We start from the raw sequence: 6,416 nt of genomic DNA on the forward strand, positions 1-6,416 counted from the left end.
GGAGAACATCCGCAACATCATCAGGAGCATGGCCAGGCATTGTCGAGAGGTCATACAGGCACGTGGAGGCCATGCACAATACTAAGCCTCATTTTTACTTTTTTCAAGTTTAATTTTTTATGTGTCTCCAAATCCAGGCCTCCATTGGTTCAAAAATGGATATCCATTGATGATTTTTATGTGATTACGTTGACAGCACAATCAACCTTGTACCAAACAAAATATTAAATTAGAATATTTCATTCATTTACATATAGGATGTGTCATTTGTGTTCCCTTTATTTTTCGGAGCTGTGTATACATAACATATAGAGATGTGTGTGTGTGTCTCTCTCTCTCTATATATATATAAACTAGAGGTGGGAGGGAAGTGTGTGTACGTGTGTGTATGTGAGTACAGGCGGCTGGGGGGTCATCGACGGCATGTCCAGCGGTGGGGGGGGGCCTGGTGGCAGGCAGCAGGCAAGCTGCAGTCTTTCCTGCCAGCTGTGACGGAGGTGGGAGTCCTGGTACCATCACTGGGTTGTTTAGATATGGCGGTCGGCATACTTACGGCCTGCACAGTTGAAATTTTTCAATTTCATTTTCTGTATGCTAACAAACTAAATATGAAGATGTTAATAACATATTGTTATCCTTTATAGATAAGGGACATGCCAGCGATCTGGGACCCGGCCGATGAGGCCTACAAAGATAACTATACAAGTGATATGTGTTGGACCAGAATCTGCCGTCAGCTTTATCCTGATTTTGATGGGTACACTGGTGCCCTGCAGCAGAAAATTAGTAAGTAATCTTTGGTATGTTCTTTAAACATAACGACTATTCATTTTCAAACTATTGGAAGGATCATAAGGTGTTGTGATTTTTTATTTTAGCAAAAGATGTGAAGCAACGTTGGAGATCTGTGCGCGATAGATTCCAAAAAATACAAACCAAGATTGGGAAAAGTGGTTCATCACCGTCCAAAATCCACTTCAGTCTCTATGACGATTTGAGTTTTTTGCTAACCAGCAGGACTTTGAGGAGGTGATTTGTTAGATATAATTTGAATGTAGTAATGATGCCTAAAATTTGAATTATTACTCAAGACTTGGTTTTCTTTTTTAATCACAGCACTGATGGAAACATTTCGCCTCCTGATGAAGATGCCAGCCAAGAGTCCGCAGGATCCGCCGATTCCTTGGATGGGTCATTGTGTGGACCTGAGTCTCCATCTACTTCTGGTGTAGCGTCGGCTGGGTCATCTTCAGGGACGGCATCTTCTTCTTTGCCCCAAAATACTCCCGCCCCAAACACTGGAAGAGCTGCCAATCCGGAGGCTTTAACCGAGCCACAGGCCAAAAAAAGCAAAGCCCCCCCCAAAAAATGGATGAGACAACTAAAAGGGTAAATGACACCATCGATCTCATCACCAAATCTTCAAGGGAAGATCACTTAGATTTCTTTGGTGCCAGCATAGCCAGCAAGGCTCGGTTACTGTCACCGGAAAGGCAGACAAAGTTCATGACAACTGTGAATGCTATACTGTCTGCATTCGAGGACCCTTCCCCGATCGCCTCATTAGCAGACATTGTTATGGGGGCCAGACAGAGTGTGCGGGCAAGGCCTCCACCACCACCATTGCCGCCTCCACAACCACCACTGCCACCACCACAACAGCGTGATGACCAACTCTATCAGCGGCCTCCAATGAACTATTCGTACTACGGTGATGTTAACTCTGAACACATGGGTTACAGCCCAGAATACATCATGTTAAATTAGTTTAAGGGCCAAAGTCAAGCAATAAGGCAGGTACATGATGATAAACTCTTCCATAAAGTTCAAAAGTTCAGCGTTGCCGGCACCAGACCTGTTATCACCTGTTTGTGAGCCCATATTCCTTCTTAAAAGGCAACAGTCTTGTTTGTTGCACCTATTAATTGTTGGTGAAACACTAGATATTAAAAAAAAAAAAAAAAAAAAAAAAAGACTATGTTGGTCAGAAAGTCTTTATTGTTTTTGTAATAAAGTTATATTTTCAAATTTTTTTTAGTATTATTTTTGGAACAATAACATAAGGGGTATATACCATCCTTTTTTTTGATAAAGAACATATAATTTGTATAAATTGTCTTTATCTTCGGATCAGTTTTCTTCCCTCCTCTGCTGGTCCGGCTGCTCTTCACCGACACAGGAGTATTGCCAGTGCACGGCGCCTTCAGGACTCATGAAGTATTCAGTGAAGGCTTCTCGCACACACCGTTGTTGGATGGCCTTCCCTGACAGACGTTGGTCACTGGATTAATTACTGGCTGCTGGTACTCCACATCTATGTCAGTGCTGTACTCACGAGCATAGTTGTGGAGTACACAGCATGCCTTAATCACAGCGTCAACGGTGTCAGTATCCAACTGGATGGGTGTGTGAAAGATCCTCCACTGACTACACATGATCCCGAAGGTGCATTCCACAGATCTGCGTGCACGACTCAGCCGATAATTAAAAATCCTCCGCCGGGCATTCAGTCCCCTCCATGGGTATGGGCGCAGCAGGGTGATCATTAAGGGAAACGCCTCATCCGATACCATCACAAAGGGCACTGGATGTGTGGAACCCGGCAAAGGTCTTGGGGCTGGGAGCGTTCCGCCATCTCGAAGAATTTGCTGACCAATCTGTGACGTCCGAGAATCCCCAGTACTACCATAGGCACCAACGTCGATGGCAACAAATTTGTAATGTGCATCAGCCACCGCCATCAGGACCACCGAAAAATACTTCTTATAATTAAAGAAGCGTGATCCTGATAGTGGTGGCTTCTGCACTCTTACATGTTTACCATCAACTGCACCTATGCAGTTTGGGAAATTGGCCACAGACTGAAAGCCTGCTGCCACCTGCAGCCAAGTCTCCTCGGTTGGGGAAGGCATCACCATGGGCTGCAACTTCTGCCAGATAATGTTACATGTGCACCTCACAATTTGAGGGATGGTGGATTTACCAACTCTAAATTGGAGGTGTAGGGATGTATAGCTCTCTCCTGTGGCCAAAAATCTGAAAATGAAAAAAAAAAAGATTATTACAAATGATTGCCGCTACAAGATGCGGACACCGCCATTCATGGTTTTGTACAACATTCTCAAATGCTGTCGAAAACTCCCAAGTACAACAATACCAATAATAATTTTTGTTGTACTTAAATGGAGGGGGCCCAGTCTAGTAATATGGGTTCGCCGCAGCAGGTGCAAAAGACGTCTCTCATTATGACCTGTTTGCCCCAATTAGCAGCTGAGCTGGGGAGAGAGCATCTTCAGCACCTGCCGCCAGGGAACAGCATGACTGTTGCGCTTTTCCAGCGGCGCAAATTTGTGTCACAGGGAGTACATCCATGTGTGTTCTCTGTGTGTGATCATTTGTGGACCGTGCTACCATTAAAAAAAAAACACAAAAACAAGGCACACGTACACACGTTCCATGACACCACGCTGACATGTGCATAGACCCAATCATTGAAATGGGTGTACGTGTGGCAGTGTCTCCAGGACATGTGAAAAGTGTGACCACATGTACCAGAGACACTGACAGGTGAAAAGGCCTTATGACACAAAAAACCTAAAAATTAAACAATATACTTACCGCAAGGTGATGCGCAGCCTTTCCTCAGCAGAGATGGACGTCCTCATCACTGTGTCCATATTTGTAAGCTCTTCTCCCATTATCAGAAGCCGGTCAAATGCCGGGATGGTGAGCCGGCAAAAGGACACAAATTTCTCGGGATATCTGTAAAAAAAATAGTAAGTTAGTCATATACAGATTTCTTTTACTGTCAAACTTTTTACATAACAAAATCTCTTTACATATGGTTAACTTACCTCCTCAAATCTTGATATAGCACACGAAAGTGACCCTTTCCTGTATGTTCTGACACAATGGGGTGGACCCACATTCTTCTTGGTCTCTTTCTGGCTTGCAAGTAAGATAAAATCTGGGTTAAGGTCCCGTTACACTCAGCGACGCTCCAGCGCTCACGAGAGCGATGTGACCTGGTAAAGATGGCTGGTGCGTCGCTACATGGTCGCTAGTAAGCTGTCAAACAGGCAGATCTATTCAACTACACAGCAACAATACGGCGATCCGAAACAACCTCGGCGGTCATTGGGACCTTGTCACACAGCAGCTATTCTGACGACTCCCGCCTACGGCCCTGAATTCTGCGTCACCATCGAGGTCGCTCATTGGCAGCAAACATAGCGATGCATGCGGCCAGCGGGACACCAGCGATCAAAAAATGGACAGGACATTCAATCACGATCAGCGATGTCCAGCAGGGGGACGGTCGCCCATATCCGTCAGATGTAGCGAGATTGCTGGCGAGGTCGCTGTTGCGTCACAACAGCTGTGATGTTTCAGCGATCTGACTAGCGATCTCACTATGTGTGATGAGGCCTCAAAAACAATATTATTTTACACATAGTGTTGCTTACCTGGAGTCTTTGCTGATTCAGATAATCGAGCAATACTCCCAAAGACTGGAGGCGTTGTGGCCTGCGTAGCCATACATTAGTTTCACCATGTTCTCCGCCATGCTGTGTGCTTCGTTGTTCACTACGCTCATTTTCACGGTTACCACTCATGATGACGAAAGTGTGCAGATTCCAAAATGGAGATTGATGAGAAGAGGTTGGACTAGGAAATGACATCACTTTTTTTTTTCTTTTCTTTGAAGTTTCTTCTCTTTATTTTGTGCTTACAAAAAAGACAGACAAATCAGGCAGAAAAACGCAAAACTGCACAAAAATGCATGAAATCAGCATAGAAACTGCATCAAAAAGTGCATGAAAAACGCAGCAAAACTGCATTAAAAAAAACGCTTTAAAACCACATAAAAACCGCAATACAACCACCCTGCGGTTTCTGGCAGGAGATGCAGTTTTTGTGCAGAAAATTCTGCACACAAATCTGCAACGTGTGCACAGAGTCTAACTCACCTCATCGATTGCTCCACCCTCGTTTCACGTTGCCCCGCTGTTGTCTACTCCCTGATTCAGGAAAGGACCGCTTAGACAATCACTGGCTGCAGCGGTCACCTGCATTAGCAAGTGATTTGCTGTAGCTGTTTCAATGCCCCGGTGTCAGGGTGTCATCACCGCAGCATAAAATAAAGACCAGAGAAACGTATAAACTGGAGCTAAAGGGAGAAACCTCGACTTACTAGTCTGATGGGAAGGATTCCTGCACCATGAGCTGCTTATACAACAGCTGAGGCAGGTTTCACACGTCCCGCATTCCCAGTCCATGCTCAGACCACACTGTCCGGACAGGACGCTGTTGTCACGGCCCAATCTCAACATTTGCGTTTAGCTCAGGAGAACGGAGACTGATCTGGACATCACGGGCCATGAAGATCGATGTGTGAAATCAGCCTTGAGATGAGAATGTCGTTATTTTTGTTCTTTCTTGTAGGATATTCATGACATTACTTCAAGAGAAATGTGCTGTCTTCCAGGTGCAAAAATTAAAGATGTGTCTGACAGGATATCAGGACTCTTCAGACCTACAGATGACGACCCACTCCTGCTACTACATGTGGGGACAAATGACACCGCAAGAAACGACCTGGAAACCATCTGCAGAGACTTTGAAGACTTAGGCAAGAAAGTGAAAGAACTGGGAGCGCAGGTGGTCTTCTCTTCCATCCTCCCAGTGGATGGCCATGGAACAAGGAGGTGGAATAAGATTCTGCAGGTGAACAACTGGCTACGTCGATGGTGCCGTCAGCAACGATTTGGATTTCTGGATCACGGAGTGAACTACTTATACGATGGACTACTTGCTAGAGATGGGGTGCACCTTACGAAGACTGGAAAGCATGTATTTGGAAGTCGCCTTGCTACACTTGTAAGGAGAGCTTTAAACTAGAACAAAATGGGAAGGGAAGCAAAAGACCAGAAAAAGCCATACACCTGACAAATGCTATTGAGAACTCTGCTATTAGAAGTGGAAAGGAAGAACAAAGACGAAAGAATCTAATTAATAAAAATATTGGAGAAAGAGAAACCAATCACAAACTAAAATGTTTCTATACTAATGCACAAAGCATGGACAACAAACAAGGAGAATTGGAACTACTAACACAGGAAAAGAAATATGATGTCATTGGAATCACTGAAACTTGGTGGGACAATACACATGATTGGAATACAAGACTAGAAGGATACAACTTATTTGCAAGAAACAGACTTGATAAACGAGGAGGGGGTGTCGCATTGTATGTTAGAAACGCGTATATCTGCACAGAGATTGAAGCTTCAGAGACTGGGAGTTCTGTGGAAACTGTTTGGGTAAGAATACAAGGACAGAACAATGGAAAGGACACCATTGTAGGCATTTACTACAGGCCGCCTGTGCAAGCTGAAGCTATGGATGAACTCTTT

At 44.6% G+C, this 6,416-nt stretch overlaps 1 long non-coding RNA gene across 1 annotated transcript; it reads left to right on the forward strand.

The window, feature by feature from the left end:
• Nucleotides 1-433: 433 nt before the first annotated feature.
• Nucleotides 434-1,875, forward strand: LOC141095965 (uncharacterized). Its single transcript, XR_012233527.1, has 3 exons — nt 434-786; nt 879-1,029; nt 1,117-1,875. It is a non-coding gene; the product is annotated as an uncharacterized lncRNA (long non-coding RNA).
• Nucleotides 1,876-6,416: the final 4,541 nt, after the last annotated feature.

The sequence above is a fragment of the Dendrobates tinctorius genome, unplaced genomic scaffold (genome assembly GCF_039654945.1).
Source record: "Dendrobates tinctorius isolate UK_male_01 unplaced genomic scaffold, ASM3965494v1 ptg000070l, whole genome shotgun sequence".
Taxonomy (NCBI): Eukaryota; Metazoa; Chordata; class Amphibia; order Anura; family Dendrobatidae; genus Dendrobates; species Dendrobates tinctorius.